Source organism: Elaeis guineensis, chromosome 5 (assembly GCF_000442705.2).
Source record: "Elaeis guineensis isolate ETL-2024a chromosome 5, EG11, whole genome shotgun sequence".
In the NCBI taxonomy this organism is placed as follows: Eukaryota; Viridiplantae; Streptophyta; class Magnoliopsida; order Arecales; family Arecaceae; genus Elaeis; species Elaeis guineensis.
Window position 1 is genome coordinate 110,353,178 of NC_025997.2, and position 17,177 is coordinate 110,370,354.

Below are 17,177 nucleotides of genomic sequence, written 5' to 3' on the forward strand. Positions count from 1 at the left end.
AGGACAGTGAAACAAAATTTTTAAAGAAAATAAATAAACATATCAATTATTGTAAGTGATAGTGGAACGCAGACTGGAGCAATAGAGACACAAATATAACTAATTTTCTTGAAAAGAATATTATTCCATTGATGTGAGAAATATTATTTGCATCAGTGTTGTTGGATGATGACTTAAAATTATTAATTGCATGCGCACATAGAGAGTTTTTTTTCATCTTTCTGTATTGGCTGCTTAGTTTGCCCCTCTACACTCTACAATCACACGGCTGCTTATGACCATAAACAATTACAACCTAGACATTAACCATAACTAGAGTCTTTCAAAATCATCGTAAACAGTACTTGGGGCATTAACTCAGTGTTACACTCTTACTTTCAAGCGAGAGATTAGGTCTTCTGGTCTTGAGTTATCCCTCAGAACTTTGATCCCACCCCTCCTAAAAAGGCTTTTTCCGGAGTACAAATCAACCTCGTAGGGTGGTAGTGGGATGGGTGTAGCCTCCCAGATTCCCGTTCACCTTCTCCATTTCTGTTTCCATAAGAAGCCACTACACCATGATAGTCATGCACATGAGATCAATCCCTTACCATCACTCAGCCAGCATGCAACATGAGCAATGCACGAGGTCAATAGAATGGAATAATAGATCTACTCGCTTATACGCAACTCAGGGAACTTCCACAATATAGAAATATAAAGAACCACCGGGCTCATGAATAAAATATCATGTATTTCGCGAAACTGCAGATAATGAAGCTATTTGGACAGGACATACACAAGTTGATAAAAATAATTTATCTAGTTGTTTCATATCTATCAATCATGTAGCATGTCAAAGTGGCATAAATGGAGTATCATTACAAGATATCACATTTCTCTTTTAATAAAACAATGATATGGACAAATTCTTCAATAAGAAGGAGGAAATTGCTATTGGCTTGCTGATCTGTCAGCTTAGAGTTCAAATATTATGTGAAGGAACTAGAATTAAGTAAGATGCATAGTTGCATATGCAAGAGGTTTCTTCATTGCCATTGCAAGAGGTTTCTTCATTGCCATTGAGAGAAACTTCCCATCATTAAGAGCTTGCCCATGAAGCCACCATGAAACGATCGAGCAGATTTATATGACGATTTGGTAAAACTAATTTCAACCATCTAAAATTGGTACCATGAAACTAAGAGGCCAGTCAGAAGGCAAGAAAACCTGACCAAAGTACAGATCAACCAGGGAGAAATGTGTCGAAAATTTCAAAGACTTGCACAGTGTCTAGATTAAGAGGGAAGAAGACAAGGCCTAATATAAGGGGTAGTCTCTCTAACATGCAAATCATAGGCAAGAGATCCAAATCAAAAAAATAAAACAATCTGAAATACAAAGTAAAAAAAATTTTGCCGACAGTTAGTAACGGCTTTGCAATTAAACAATAACACAAGATACTATGGAATGTTATTGTAATGACCATCACTGGGTGCCAATATGCGTTAGTCAAGGGCATAAATGGAACGCCCATCCTTTAATCATGAATTGAGCGACGTATAAAGCACACTCATCCACATAATCTACAATTTTGTTAAACGAGTAGCCCATAACAATGATATCGTGTAAAGAATTGGAAATTGTCACTCTTTGTCCAAAACATGAAGGGCATCATCCTAGACATACTATCAAAGTTTCTTTCTTTCTTTTTTTTTTTTTGGGTACAACATCGAAGTTTCTTCATAGGCCTATTATTTCACCACAAATGATGCCGTTCACCCTTTTCCTCAAGGCCTACAACTAGGTCCACCTCCATTATATGCCTCCATAGTTTTTTTTTTTTTTTTTTTGTGTGTGTGTATTTGTCCACATCCAAAAGTGTGGAATTCAATTTTGTGTTTGAATGTTTCAAAGAATATATGCTCAACATAATTACCATCACTTCCTGTCTTTCAGTGGCCATTGGATAATGTTCTAATTGTTAGTTTTCCATTGAAATGGTTATGCGACCTTCCATCATGGTTGCATCTGTAAGAACATCTTAACATGAAATTCGTCATAAACTTTTCTCGGTGGAATATTCAATTTTGACTCCAAATCTTCTTTCTTCAGATGAGTAGTTTTCTCAATGCCAGATTGACACACAGCCATATGCATTTTAATATCTCTATTTTGTTTCAAAAACTCTTGGTTGAGATTAAGTAGAACCATGCACGATTGACAAGCAAAAATGGCAAGCTTAGCACAATATAACATCAAAGAACTTATCTTGCTGAAAAGGGCATTCTGCTGCATGAAATGGGATGCCCGACGATGATGAGGATAGGGAAGAAGATAGAAGTTTGTTTGATCAAAGGAAGCAGGAGTTTATCTTATCCATAAAAGGCTAGGCTAATTAGTTCTGACAAAAATGTGGTTTAGTGCAAGTTTTTAAATCCCGTGATGGGATTGTCGTTGTCCCAATTTTTTCATGAAATGGGATACATTGCTGTCCGACCCTGTCCCGATAAAAAATATCCTAAGATGTCCTAATTGGAATGCTGGAACACTAGCGAAATAGTTTTGCCCTGACACATAGAATGGTACCCCATCCTGATGTCCCGTGAAACGTCCTGTTAGGATCTGAATCCATGATTTAGTATATCCCTAAAAAGTTGGGATAATAGAACCACAGGCCTCCCAATCTCTCAAAATTCTTGGCTGTTGGAATCAAGGTATGTTGAACCAGTACCATCAGTTGGTCGGTGGTACGGTTCGGTATAATTTCGTACCGTATCGAACCGACGAAGGCAAACGGATCCGAACTGGAAGAAGAAAAAGAGAGAGAGAGAAATAGAGAGAGAAGGAAGAAGAAAGAAAAAGAGGGAGGGAAAGGAGTCAGCGGGGCCGCTGGACGGCCTCCTGCTGGCCGTCGGAGGGCGCAGTCTACGCGCGCGAGGCCACGAGTGTGAAATAGGGGCGTCGCCCCTGTTTCACAAGTTTTTTTTAAAAATATAGTTTTAAGTGAAGTCGGCAAAAAGTTTGCTAACTTCATGATTTTTATTTTTTTTTTAAAAAAAATTCTTAAGTCGGCAACCTAGTTGCCGACTTTATGAGTTTAAAATCAAAAAGAAAAAAAAAATCGAAATAGACGACCATTTGAAAAAGAAGAAGGGGGCGGAGCCGCGGAGGGGCTTCGCCTGCTCGACCGCCGCCCGCTCGACCACCCTTAGACCGTCGACGTCGGCTCGTTGGCCACCGGGGGCCTCGCGATAGAGGCACCGTCCGTCCAGTAGATCCCTCCCTCCCTGAGCGCTTTCTCTTTCTCTTTCTCACTCTTTTGAAAGTTCTATCAGGCAATACATGGCTCGAAAACCCTCCGACGGCCGCAATCGGCCACCGTCGGCCTCCGACGGCTCCCACCTCCCTTCCTCTCCTCCTCTCTCTCTCTCTTTCTCACTTTTTTTTCTTTCGTACCTTCGGTGTACCAAATTTACCGACCGAATTATGTCAGTTTTCCGCCGGTCCAGTATGATACAAGGTGTACCGACTGGTTCGACACGGTATGGCAAACTTTGGTTGGAACTTTTCTTCTTCAATTACTCAGATTTAGGGAGAATGTAAAATGGATTAGCCGCTTAGCCATCCAAAAAGGCCCCTTAAAGAATGTTCGAATTTAGCGGATCACAATATCCAATAGTAATTAATCAATTAATATTTAAAATGTATTATTATAAATTGTTGCTAATGTAAAATCCTGGTACCAATTCCTCTCATGCTTGAAAGGGGTGCTACTAAAGGAAATTTTCATGGGAGGTGCATAGTTCAGAATACTAAATAGGTAGGTAACTCCATAGTCAAGAAGGGAAGGATGATATTTGCTACAACAAACCTAAAGAAGGTGAGATGGAGACCCACCTTGATTCCTTCAGATGCAACCCATGTCCTCAACACATCTGGCTCAACTGATACTATTGCAACTAGGCAAGAGTTTAAGCTGTCACCATTAATAAAAAAAATAATAATAATTAATGTGCATACAATGTGAAGCTAGAGATAAGCCGATAATATTCAGTTAGTTACCATAGACAATACACTGAGAAACGAAGCTGCACTTGGCATAAACATTCTCAAACTTCTCTGGGGCTATGTACTCGCCTTGGGCCAACTTAAAGATATTCTTTTTGCTACCATAATTTCAGAAGTGATTGATGTACAGTATCAACGACAAAGTTAGTAGACAAAATAGCAGCTAACTATATATAAGCATGTGTACATATATAATTACAAATGCATAAAAAATTGAAAATTTAAGAGGATACATGTACGATAACACAAAAAGAAAAGAGAAGTTCTGGATTTGTATTCTACACATTACATATAGTAATTTATCGTGGCAGACTCAACTTTTAATTCTTACAATCACACATGCACATGCACGCACACATACATACATACATAAATGACACACACACACATACACAGGGCCGGCCTTGGGGCAGGTCGAATTGGACGACCGCCCCAGGCCCCAGGCCCTGCATTGATGTTTCAATTGGGTGCAAGGATGATTTTCTACAATATTATAACAAGAAAAATAATTATATAGGTTAATGATGGATTTTACACGCTGCTTAATGAATATATCTATAGTAAATTATTATATATAGATTAATTTTTTAATGATAATTAATATTTAAAGTATGTTAATTTTTAATAGAGAAGGTCTCATTTTTTTCATTTAGCCCCAGGTCTAAAATATGTTAGGACGGGCTCTGCACATATACACATGCACACATATATATATATATATATATATATATATATATATATGTATGTATGTATGTATGAATGTATGTATGAATGCATGTATATATTGTACGTATGTATAAGCATCTGTACCTATTTAGCTATAAATGCATAAAAAATTGAAAATGACACATGTATGATAATAAAAGAAGAAAAGAGATGTCCTGAATTTGTATTCCATAAAGTAATTTATTGTGGGAGCATCATCTTTTAATGCCTACACATGGACACGCATGCACTTCCAAGCGCGTGCATGCATGCCTGTGCCACACCCATGCCCATGCCCACAAGCGTACACCCACACACGCACATGCCATGCACATGTATCCATATATATATATATATATATATATATATATATATATATACATACGTACATATATATGTGTATGTGTGTGTAAAGAATTGAGAATTTAAGAGAGGAGACGTTTGAGAACAAAAGAAGAAAGAGAAGTCCTGAATTTGCATTCTACACATTACCATATAGTAATTTATTGTGGGAGCCTGATCTTTTCACGCCTGTGCACTTGCATAAACAATTGCCTTCTACCACATATCTAGTCCTTCACACTCCATGTGGTATAGCAACAAAATGCAAACAATTTTTGCATGGTTCCCCTCAACTAGAAATGGGTAAAGAAAACAATGCATGAGTGATATGCAGGAAACATATGCTAAAGAAAATTTCCCAGTGGTAGAAAGCATTGCCCTATTTTTTTTTTTTTAATGAGTTAAAGCATTGTCCTATTTTTTTTTTAATGGGTCTTGAGTGTTGGTTAGGTTGTTCATGGTGAACTAGCATGCTACTTTTCTAGTGCTTTAAGTAATTAGAAGGTAAGACTATAATAGACAAGTTAATGTAAAATCTATGGACAAGATAACATACTCCACTTAAGCAAGTTGAAAGAATTTCTTCCTTTTCACTGATTGGCTTAAGTTGGGATCAAATTTTTGGCCCTCTAGATGTACAGGGGCCTTAGTTTGTAGTGTGGACGTGCGAGTAGTACAAGTAGATTGAAAAATTCATTGAAGGATAAAGGCAAGTATAGATAATACTTCTGTCTCGAGGAATGATAAGATGGAGAGATGTCATACACAGCTGAAAGAGAAGATTTGTGACTACTTCAACTCGAGCACCATCAACTCTGGTAGCAAAACTGTCTATAATGTCTAGAGACAATGATATACCATCTAATGAGAGGGATGAGTAACATGTGGATACTTAAAATCCCCTCTTAACCTTTCAGAGTCAAATCTCAAATCAAGATCCCCATATATGATGGAACTATCGATGTAGAGAAGCTAGATAGCTGCTTACACTAGTTATTAAAGACTTATTTCCTATGTATATACTAATATCTAGAAGGTTGCTGTTGCCTATCTCAAGCTTTCTAGCCATGTCCTTACTTGGTGGAATTCATATATGAGAAACAAAGATATCTCTAATCTTAGATGGAGAAACTTCAAGAGCCGAATGAAGCAATTCCATCCAATTAGCCATGAGGAAGATTGATGGCTTAAGTGGCAATATTTGTAGTAGGAGTATGATCAACTTATCCAAAACTATCATGCCGAGTCCCACAAGCAAACATCTCTCTCGAGATCTTCATCAATAATTATGTAGACATCATGAAGTACATCCTTGACAAGAGCATCTAGAAGGAGCTAAAACTCTTCAAAGTTGGAGACACCAATGAAGCTAGCATGAAGATCATAAGAATAGAGGAGAATCGACTCAAGATAGGTACAAAGGGTGATAAGCCCAAAGAAGGTGGCTAAAACTAGATCAAAAGTGGAAGCAGAGCAAGAAAAAATAGGATTCAGAAAAAAATTTATTACGACCATTGTGGAATCAATGAAGAGTTTGATGGCAAAATTATGACCATCAAAACTGAGTTTGATGGTTAAAAGTAAACCTAAGACAGTGATTGAAGCAGAATGAGATGTATGAGAGGAATTCTTCCACTTAGAAATTCAGCTGCAGTAGAGTATCATTGAAACTATTGTAGATCATTTTTTTTGGTACAAGCTATTATAGATCTTAGGAGCCAAAAGAACCTCATCTCTAAGGCGGGTTTAGAAGCTGGAGTTGCCAACCAAGCCTCACCCACATCCCTATTCTCTCAATTGGATTCAAAGGATGCCAAGCAAAAAATCACCAAGAGGTGTATCTTTAAATTCACAATGACTAAGAAGAAAATTGATGATGTGACACATAAAGTAGTTCCTTTGGATATCCATCATAAGATCCTTGGAGGATCTTACCTTTGGGGTCGAATATGAAGTATCTATTTGTAAAGGACAAGAAGGAATTATGATCAATGACTCTAGAGTAAAAACAAATATACCTCTTATGATTACTGCCCAGGTGAAGTGAATTGTTAGTGCCTAAAAGAAGTTCATGTTGATGATAATACAAGAAGTTAATGTTACTTAGTGCAAGCTCTAGCCTCTCAATTCCATTGATCGATCAACTTAGATCAAGATGGGAGGGAGCCGCCGTCGCCATCGCTATTGCCACCATCAATGAGGAATAATGGCTAGGAGCAACCATACCGCAAGGTTTGAATGTAGAACTGACATAAGATCACCCAGATTTGGGAGCAATGAAGACCAATGCCAATAACTAGCGTCGAGAATGATCTATCGGTGCAGCAGGAAAGGCCATTGGATGAGGACTTTATTATTGAGAGAAAGGTCACAAAAACTAGGTGGAGGATTCAGTCTTTTTGGAATGGCTCGAAGGGTCAGCTTCCTTGCTAAGTCGACTAGTTCGGCTATGTAATAGAAAAGTAGGTGTTTTCCATCTTTAATTTTGATTCGCAAGAGCTAAATCCCCCCAAATAGGAGTGTTGATCTAAGAAGATTTACCAAACTCAATGTGGACCACTCTGGTCATTACGGAGAAAACTTGACAAGATCCAGGAGCAAGATCTACCATATTGAAAAGTCAAATTAGGTATCAAACTTCTAAAGGCTTTAACATGCCCTGTCACATCCAACTGAGATGCTCTTGCTTTTGAAATCAGGTAATTTTCAAGCTCTACAACATGGTGCCATCTTGTAAGGATGTAGTGTATTGAGTGATCAAGACCAAATTCCATGATTTGAGCCTCAAAACAAGTCAAAGCAAAAGTTTCCTTTGCAAGAAAGATTTTGACTAGATATATTTCTCAATACAAAAAAATATTAGGCAAAGCGGCTAAATATGAAGTCCATGTAGAAGTTGAGATTTATCTCTTGAAGAATTTTAGCTTTTCGTGATGATTCCTATGAGTCATATCTATTTCAAAAAAACTATAACATCTACACAAGAAATCTGACTAGAATTATGAAAGATTGGACCTAACTAGTATAAATAAAGGTTTATAACTAAGTTCTGTTATTTTTTAATGAAAGAAAATGGGACCCGGTCCCTACCTTCATCAATTTTTTTAATTTCAAAATTTTTTAAAAAATTTGAGTTAAGTGGATTGAAGAATTTTTTCCTTCTCTCTCAAACTAGATCAATCTATGGACAAGTTAATCTAAAATCAGTGGACTTCATTTTAAATAAAAATTAAAAGACAAATGTCCTATTTGGTACAGCTAGCTATTTTGTGGCAGCAGAGCATGGACAAAACTTTTTAGACGGCACGCTAATCATAAAGAAATGAACAAGGAAGCCGTATACATTAGTTTCCCCCTTTTTCCTTCGCATTACCATTTGTTTGTTGGTGGTTTCTTTTCTTTTTTTCTTCCAATGGCATCCTTTAAGATTACTAAGTGTTCCCTAAGGAAAGAAAACCGAAGCCATTCTGTAAACACAATTTCCAAGTGGGAAATATGTTTTTAGCAACTACAACTTCTATCCCATCTACAACACAATTAGGAAAATATGTTCTTGTTAGTGATTACAATATTACTAGTTTCAGGTTTTTTCTCTATGACCGGCCATCAATCTAATGTCCAAACTCCACCTTTTCCCTTTCAGGTTTTGGACAAGCATTCAAATAGTTACACATATTTCAGGGCAGACTGACCTGGGTCAGAACCCGGATGAGATGGGCTTTCAGCTCAGTACAGATCCCGAGCCAACTTGAACCGGCATTTACCGATCCATACCGGTACAAACTGAGTAGTAGCGCCTCTTATCCAGGTGCATACCATACTGTACTAATTTGTACTGTTTAATTTCAGAAGATATCATGATAAAAAGTGAGAAAAAAAATGTCAGAAGCTATCTTGAAATCACGCATATACCGTACAGTGTCGAACTGACCATACATATCAAATCGACCATATGTACCAGTAGGATATTTGATTACTGAGATTGTGAAACTTAATCAGTATAAGTATAATTCCGAATAATAGGATCAGAAAAATACAGATATTATCGCAACAAAGCATCAGAAAGAAAAATATGTCAAAATTAGAAAGTTCGAGTGAGTAAAACTAGAAAGTTCAGCTAAGTAGATGAATTCAGTTGTAGCTGATGCAAGCTTGGTATTCAAGTTCAAACTAACACAGGAACACCTAGTGCTGGTTTTATGGTTCCATAATATGATGCTAAATTCTTTAATAATAGATAATGAACTTGGGTCCCAATCAACATTTCTTTTAACCTTGTCTCTTCCAAAATCCTTCAGCGTCACTTACTCTTTCAAGAAGCCCTGTAGACTGAGCTCACAAAAAAAATGCAGAAGAGATATATATTAAAATGAAAAGAAATGACAAAGCAGAGAAAACTATCAAGAACAGAGTAACAATAACTTGTCTCTTATCCGATAAATGAGTATAACAATATATCTCTACCCTGAAGGAACAAAGCCAAAGAACAGTAGGGAGGAATCTAGAAAAGGTACAATGAGAAACTGTTAACTGTCCCTTATTTTATGGTTAATTGCCTCAAAATACTATGACTCTCTTTGTCCAACATCAGTTTTTTGACAATCTATTTTGCATGCACTAAGTAATTTTGAAGATTATTGTCAGGATGTTTCATCAAATGCATCAGAAAAGCTGTAATTTGCTTACACAGAAGCATTATCGTCAAACCACAATATCATAAAAATTTATCTTCTATCAGACCGATGAGCAGAGAAATCAATAAATAATGAACTGAAGCTTCTTCACTATGCATAGTACTTGTAGTATGGACTCATCATAACAAAATATCCTACAATTATGGGATTTTTTTACTTATACAGTTGTTTAACATTTTTTTATAAAAATAAAAAATGCTTCAAACTCTATCACCACAAGATGCACAAGACTCAGCCACGTGCAAAAATTGTCCAGTGTATGCTTATCATTTAGCTTATTGAGTCTTGAATAGTGCAATAAAATATAAAGTAAACCACATGATGAAAAGGAATATGGAGAATTTTTCTATTGAATTTAGTTATCACAAAACTTGGGTATGCAAGCCTACCTAACAATGATCTTTAGACATCCTCCAGGCAACCATAGACCTATGTCCCCAGTATGCAGCCACCCGGCTTCATCAATTACCTCTTTCCTGTCCAATTACCAAAATTTTTAACAAAACTAGCTTCTTAAAGAGTATGAGTGCACAGGAGCAAGAGTTGAAACAAGGCCTATGTAATTATGTCTGCACATCATCTTTGTAATAGCCCCGAAAAACTATAGGACCCCTGACACAAATTTCTCCACGTGGATAAGGTTGGTCGTCAGATGTGTAGCTCATTTCAGGAACATCTACAAGCTTGTTCTCTGGGAAATAAACAGAACTCAAAATAAGAAAAGAACCCACATATACTATCACAACAGCAGGAGCTCCAGGAATAAGATACCCTGAATCCATCATTTCTTAGTTTAGCAGAAGTATCCAAAACTCAACAATAGAAGCAAAGGACACAAGAAAAACAAAGTAACAGAAAATCAAACGATGCATTTTAGGCATTAGCATCACATGTATGCAACTCATACAATCTATAATACAATCTACAACAAAGCTTTGAAAGCTGAAGTAGAATACATTATTCATAGCATATGCTCCATCAAAGCACACACCGTAATCATACAAAATGATGTCAGCATTCACCGAACCATCCTCAAGCAGTTCAAGACGTTCCGAGCTGTACCAGCAACAAACTGGGATAGTTCGATCAGGCAAATCGGCACACTGGATGAGAAAGAGGGAAAGAGAGGAAGAGAGAGAGAGGAGATGAGGGAAAGAGGAGACGATGACGTCGGAGGCCGGTGATGGTCCGCCGAGGCTGTCGAAAGACCGTAGAGGCCTCTGCGGCTCGATATCGTCTGATAAGATGTTTAATCGAGAGAGATAGAGAGGGAGAGCGATGATACTGAAGGGAGGCACAACCGGCAGAGAGGCTATCGAAGGGCACCAGATGGCCGTCGTGGCCATCGGACAGCAAAAAATGGGGAGACGGAGCCGCGGCCATGGAACATGAGTGACCGCCCCATTCTTCATCGTGTCCTTTTTAAAACGACGATGATAGTGAAGCCGGCAAATCGATGTATAGTGAAGCCGGCAAAATAGGTTTGCCAGCTTTACCCCATGAAACAGGGACGATCGTCCCTTTTTCACTCCTGCGGTGCCGCGGGCCATGATTGTGCTGTCCGATGGCCACGAAGGCTAGTCGAAGGCCCTCTGGCGGCCTCTCCACCGACTTATCCTCCTTTTCTTTCCCTCCCCTCTTTTTATCTCTCTCTCTCGACTAAGATGTGGTGGCTAAAGCGGAGGCCTTGGCGACCCTCCGAGCGCGCCGGTGGCCCACTTGTGGCCACTGCCAGCATCTTCTCCGATCATCCTCTCCCTCCCTTTCCCTCCTCTCTTTCTCTCTTTTACTCCCCAATTTTCTTCTCTTCTTCTACGTCGGTTCACGCCAGTCCGATCCGATACGAATCCGTACCAATTCATACCACTGACTAACCAGCACAGGTCCCGATTCTGACTCCGACTCTGTAAACCTTGCAAAATGTACTTTAATATTTTCAGAAATATTTTTTGACAATAGAAATTCAGTAATTTAACTTTACAAAGGACTCCAAATACAATTCTTTGAATCCTAAAAAATCCCTATTTCCAGTTTGTGCAAGATTAGACATGATGGAGACTTAAATCCTAATAAAAGATCGAAGAAAGCAACTTCTGCATCTGGAGCTCCAATTATGAAACACTCATATAAGTTTCAAATTTTTTTTGACAGCTTCCAGTATAGAAACACATGATCAAAAGGGACAAGTTTGTACCATTTCATGAGGAAGTAATACCAGATGTCAATATCAAATTCAACAATAATTAAGCTTCCAAGTTATTAGACTTGGACATGATTTCAGCAAATACCGCAGGACAACACATTTCTGGGGCATTCATCGAACATTGCCAGATCATGGACTTTCCTAGCAATCCATGCCTATAAAGTTGCATTTTCTTAGGCTTTCCTAGATGAAATCAACTCAATTGCCCACATAAATGAAATGGCATTGCCCATGCAGGATAAGCCATTAAAAGTTCATTACAGCAGTTGTGACCAATCTTGTATGCGTTACCCATTCTTTTTCACGAAACACATCGTAAATTTTTAATATTTATATCAAATATGTTTTTAACAATAATATAAATATTCTCTGTAAAGTTGGATGTGTTCGTATGCTCCAACATCTCTATGAAATGCAAGATACAAAAAAACGTCATTTATGTTGAAAATGGGGTTTTATTGAGATAAAAGTTCTGAATAAAATGATGCAAGCAAAATACCCCCGCGATGCCAGGGAAGACTAAAATTAAATTTGAAATTTAGTATCTAAAAATAGGATAAATAAAAATAAATATTGAAATATTTCAAACATAGAGAAAAGGAAAGATTAGTAAAAATAGCTTATATGTTATAATAGCATCAAGAATGCGAGCTTTCCTCACAAGTGAACATAAAATTTTAAAATTAAGACTTAAATTGAAATCTTACATTATATATTCAAATGTGGGGAAAATAGAAATATAGTTAATAAATAAAATATGATAAATATGAAAATGGCATATACCGACTAAAAAAGACCAAAACATGCAGCTAATGAAGTGTACCTATATATAAACTTGAAAAGCATAAATTTTAAAATAGTTCTAGTCATGTAATATTTGAGCTTTTTGTATCACTTCATTCAAATGCCATTGCAAAATATCAAATGACTCATACATAAGCATGAATTATGATTAAATTTTGGACTCAATAACTACTGCAATCCAGCCTTTGCTTAACAAAAAATACAAAAGAAACTACTGCAATTTTCAAACTCATTAGACAAGAGAAAACAAGATTTATTATACTGGTACCGGCACCTAGACCAATTGGCAATACAATTTGATATGCCTCCGTTCCATTATGTACTACACCCAACTGACACAGAGAGAGAGGGCGAAGGGAGAATGGGAGAGGAAGAGAGAGAGGGCACTACAGTGAAAATGGTAAAAGACGACGCTATTAAAATTATTTTACGACGCTAATAAGCATCGTTAATAAAGTTTACGACGCTTCAAAAAGCGTCGCGAAAGCGTTGTCTATGCAAGAGTGGAGACGAAAAGCGCCGACGCTTTTTAAAAGCATCGTTATTTTTTAACGACACTTTAAAGCGTCGTAAAATTCAATTATAATGGCGCTTTTTAGCATCGTTAATGACAACGCGTCCTTCACTCTATCAAGATGCTTTTTGAAGCGTCGGCTGTTAAGTTTTTAGCGACGCTTATAAGCGTCGTTAAACTTTTTTTAACGACGCTTATAAGCGTCGTTAAATTGTTTGTAACGACGCTTTAAAGCGTCGTAAAATTTAATTATAACGGCACTTTTTAGCGTCGTTAATGACAACGCATCCTCCACTCTACCAAGACGCTTTTCGAAGCGTCGGCTTTTTTATCTTTAACGACGCTTATAAGCGTCGTTAAAATTATTTTAACGATGCTTATAAGCATCGTTAAAGGTTTTAAAAGAAAAAAAAAATACAGGTTTTATATACTAAAAAAAAAAGAATACATACATTCCTGTATCAAATTATATCAATTATTCAAACATAAACATGTACAATCACCACCATTCACACATGTACAATCACCACCATTCACACCTAAAGCAAACTTAAATAGTAAATTTAACCAAACCAAAAGATATTATTTTATATAAATAAAAATAAAGTACTAATCATCCATTACAATCAAGAGTAATATAAATAAATATAAGAATACAATAAAAATAAAATAATGTCAATCCGCAGGCGGATGATCGTCGCTGTCTCCACGTGACGTGCCGCTGTCTCGACAGGTGCCTGATGTGCCAGGAGTCTACAAGAAACATATCAAAAGCATGATTTGCATATCTATAAATAAAAATATATAAATCATTAAATTAATATAAAAATATATATTTAATAATATGTATTTACCTGAGATGGGCCATACATTTCTAATAAAGATGTAAGCCGATCAATCTGTCCCCTCATGGCCTGCATCTCGGCACGGCTCTGTCGCATCTCCTCCATCTCAGTGGCACGACTCTGTCTAATCTCCTGTATCTCCACCTCGAGTCTGCGAATGCGTGAATCCTGAGCATCTGCTGCAGCATGCTGCGTATATCTACTAACTTCAGATAACTGAGTGGGGGTGACCCCTACTCCATAACCTCTCACTTGGCCATAGCGCTCTGGTCCCATCAACTCTGTGAACACCTCGGCCTCGATACGGCTCTGCTACATAGATGCTGCGGACTCATCGTCACGCTCCGCAATGAGAGATGTAGCCCTCTCCTGTATTTATTTTGAAAACAAGAATTATACATTAATAGCCAACAAAATTAAATTAAAATTATTATAAAAAATAGAATATTAATAATGCCGTACATATAAATCTCTCGACTCATCTCGAACAAAAGTACCATCCTGATGAGTATAAGTCATCCGGTAAAACTCTACTTTACCGGGTTCCCTCCCATGCTCATCCACCTACACAAATAATTTTAATTTTAAGCAAACAGTTATAATAATTTAAAAAAATATATGAGTATCATGATACAGACATGATCCACGATACATAATGATATTAGTTATATAAATATTTCAACATAAAAATTAAAAGTTAATTATGAAAGGTTAAGGAACATACAAACTCCTGTCGGAGTCGTGCATAACTCTTCGACCCCGATGTATGAGGAACAGACTGAGCTGCTCGTGCAGCTCTACCAATAGCAGAATAAGTCTATAAAATAAAGTAAAGAACTTGTTATATGTATAATATATAATAAAAATTAATATTTTTATAAAATATTTAGAAAAAAAGATAATGAGTAGATAATATACCTGTGCCCTCTCGGAGAATCAATAATGAACCAACTCCATCCACTGATGAGGGGGTACATCAGGAGGACAATTCCTAGCAACCTCCTCCTCTGTCATACCCTGTCTCATATAGTCCCTCTTCAATTGTGCTCTATATTCTTTCCATTTGCGGTTGAGAGACTTCATTACAAAATCATGAGTAGATGGAGGGAGAACAAACTTGCTCTATAAAAAAAAAAGTTAAATGAAATAAATTATATAAGTGATTAACAATTAATATACGGTATGAACATCAATTCATTACCTCTATAACTCGGAGGAGCTCAACTTTATATGATGGAAGCATGTCATTCCATTTTGCATAGCCCAACGGACATAGCTGAGGCCTCCGAGCAACAGTCTCCAAAAATAAAGTCAATAAGCAGGCAGCTTTCTTAATTGGCTGACCTAGCTGATTGCACTCTACAACAATTCTCTCGCCCTCACGTATCTGCCACACATCTCGTACTACTGTGGGTCCGCGTCTGGGGTGTACTCTCTCGGATCCGTCTGCAAAAAATACATAAAATTAACTATATCATAAATATACATAAAATAAAATAAAAATAAAATTACATGAAAGATAATATATACCCTGCACGTGTATCTCATCATCTGACTGATGAACAGGAGGATCGTGCTGTGTTGATGATGAAGGACAGGGCTCAGAATGCTGTGCAACTGAATTGGCCTCAGGCTGCTGTGCTGAAGAAGACGTACCGGCCTCTGTCTGTGAAAACTGGAACTGCACACCAGCATATCGTCCCCTGTGACGCATGATGTCACCTAGCATTTATATAAATAAAAGGTAGAATCAGTTAATATATGGAGTAAAATAACACAATAATTAATGCAAAATATATACATCATAAATAATTATTACCAGTAACAATCAAGCAGTAGTGTTTTCTTCAAATTCTGTTCTAACCAACGTCGTCGTAGCATTTAAATCATCAGCTGGCACAAAATTGTAGGGCATACATTGTGTATAAGTGTCATCGTCATCATCCTCCACTTGGTTTTCTATATCATATAAGTCTCTAGGTTTTGTTTTGATGACAGTAAACCAATCTTTATCTTTTGCGTCTTGTACATAAAATACTTGACGAGCTTGAGATGAAAAAATGAATGGGTCATCCTTCAATAACACACCAGTATGTATCAACCTTGAAAAATTTACAAGTGTAAATCCATTTGCATCTTGTTTCAAACCCCTTGATGAGTTTATGTCTATCCAATCACATCTAAACAGTACTACTTTAAATTTTTCATAATAATCCAACTCATAGATATCTTTAAGTGCACCATAATAGAATTTTCCATCCGCTTCCACCATAACACCGCTATTCTGTGTTTTTCTAAATTTCTTCCATTCTCTAGTATGAAATTTAAAGCCATTAATTATAAAACCGTTATATCTATTCACAATCTTGTTAAGTCCTCGAGCAAGAGCTATTAGTTCATCTGAATTATTTATCTCCATCATCTTTGATACCTAAAAAAAAATGATATGACGAAGTGCTGTTGAGTTATCTGATATTAAATATGTATCAAAAATTAATGTATCCCATAATTAAATATAAATCACACCTGATTCGAAAGCCACATAGAGAATAACTCAACCAACCATCGCTGTTCAATCCTTGCATTAGGATGAATGTTATGATTGGCTCGTCTCTGATAAATTAAAAATTCACTGCATAAAATATAAATATATCATTTAGAACATTATATCTAATATAAAATTTAAATTTTGATGTCATTCCTTAAATATACTAACCTACGATAGTCAGATATTATGTCACTATGAAGTAACACATAACGATGTGCTTGTGCTAAGAATTTTTGATCAAGTACAATACTTTCAGCTCTTCCCAAAAATTTTTCAGCAGTTAAGAACTTATACAGTTCTGCATTCTCCACAAAGTCATTATGCCATTGAGGTCGACTAAAAATAGTCTCTACACCTTGAAGATATCTTGAACAAAATGTCAAACATTCATCCACAATATATGCTTCAGCAATCGAGCCTTTGGGATAGGCTCTATTTCGCACATAATCTTTAAGACGCACAAGATACCTTC

The 17,177-nt window shown here is 36.8% G+C and overlaps 2 long non-coding RNA genes across 3 annotated transcripts; both read right to left on the reverse strand.

Annotated features, from left to right (window-relative positions):
• Positions 1–3,554: 3,554 nt before the first annotated feature.
• On the reverse strand, positions 3,555–10,817 carry LOC140857844 (uncharacterized). 2 transcript variants are annotated; one of them, XR_012141245.1, is made up of 4 exons: positions 10,181–10,817; positions 9,372–9,426; positions 4,045–4,148; positions 3,555–3,958 (listed from the first exon to the last, which is right to left on the reverse strand). It is a non-coding gene; the product is annotated as an uncharacterized lncRNA (long non-coding RNA). The 2 variants fall into 2 exon arrangements; XR_012141244.1 differs by lacking the exon at positions 9,372–9,426.
• A 3,868-nt stretch (positions 10,818–14,685) lies between these two features.
• Positions 14,686–15,211, reverse strand: LOC140857871 (uncharacterized). The gene is made up of 3 exons (XR_012141265.1): positions 15,076–15,211; positions 14,882–14,974; positions 14,686–14,721 (listed from the first exon to the last, which is right to left on the reverse strand). It is a non-coding gene; the product is annotated as an uncharacterized lncRNA (long non-coding RNA).
• Positions 15,212–17,177: the final 1,966 nt, after the last annotated feature.